The sequence below is a fragment of the Propithecus coquereli genome, unplaced genomic scaffold (assembly GCF_000956105.1).
Source record: "Propithecus coquereli isolate 6110/MARCELLA unplaced genomic scaffold, Pcoq_1.0 Scaffold34, whole genome shotgun sequence".
Lineage (NCBI taxonomy): Eukaryota > Metazoa > Chordata > Mammalia > Primates > Indriidae > Propithecus > Propithecus coquereli.
The window spans coordinates 2416290-2417107 of NW_012149063.1; positions in this window are offsets into that span (position 1 = coordinate 2416290).

Genomic DNA, 818 nt, shown 5'->3' on the forward strand with positions numbered 1-818 from the left:
ACACAAATAAATAGAAAGACATTCTGTGTTCATGGATTGTAAAACTTAATATTATTAAGATGGAAATACTCCCTCAAAGTGATCCCCAGGCTCAATACAATCCCTATCAAAATCCCAACACTCTTTATTTTTTCAGAAATGGAAATAAGGCTGAACCTAAAGTTCATATGGAATTTTAATAACCAAAACCATTTTGAAAAAGAACAAAGTTTACAAACTCACACTCGCTGATTTTAAAACTTTCTACAGAGCTACAGTAATCAAAACAGTGTGTTACTGGCACAAGGAGGGACATATACATCCAAGTAATAAGATAAACTCACACATTTATTGTCAACTGATTTTTGACAAGGGTGCCAAGACCGTTCAGTGGGGCAAGAACAGTCTTTCCAACAAATGGTGCTGGGACAAGTGGATATCTAAAAGTGAAAAAAATGAAGCTGGATCCCTACCTCACACTATCTACAAAAATTAAATCAAAATAGATCAAAGACCTAAATGTAAGAGCTAAAACTCTAAAACTCAGAAGAAAACATATGGGCAAATCTTTATGACCTCAATTTGGCAATGGTTTCTTAAATATAACACCAACACCACAAGCAATAAAAAGAAAAAACAGAAAAATTGGACTTCATCAAAATTCAAAACTTTTTTGCATTAAAAGCCACTATTAAGAGAATGAAAAGGAAACCTACAGAATGAGAGAAAATATTTGCCAATTAAATATCTGATAAGGGTCTAGTATCTAGAATATATAAAGAACACTTACAACTCAACAACAAAAAGAAGAATGTTCCAATTAAAAACTTAGCAAAGGA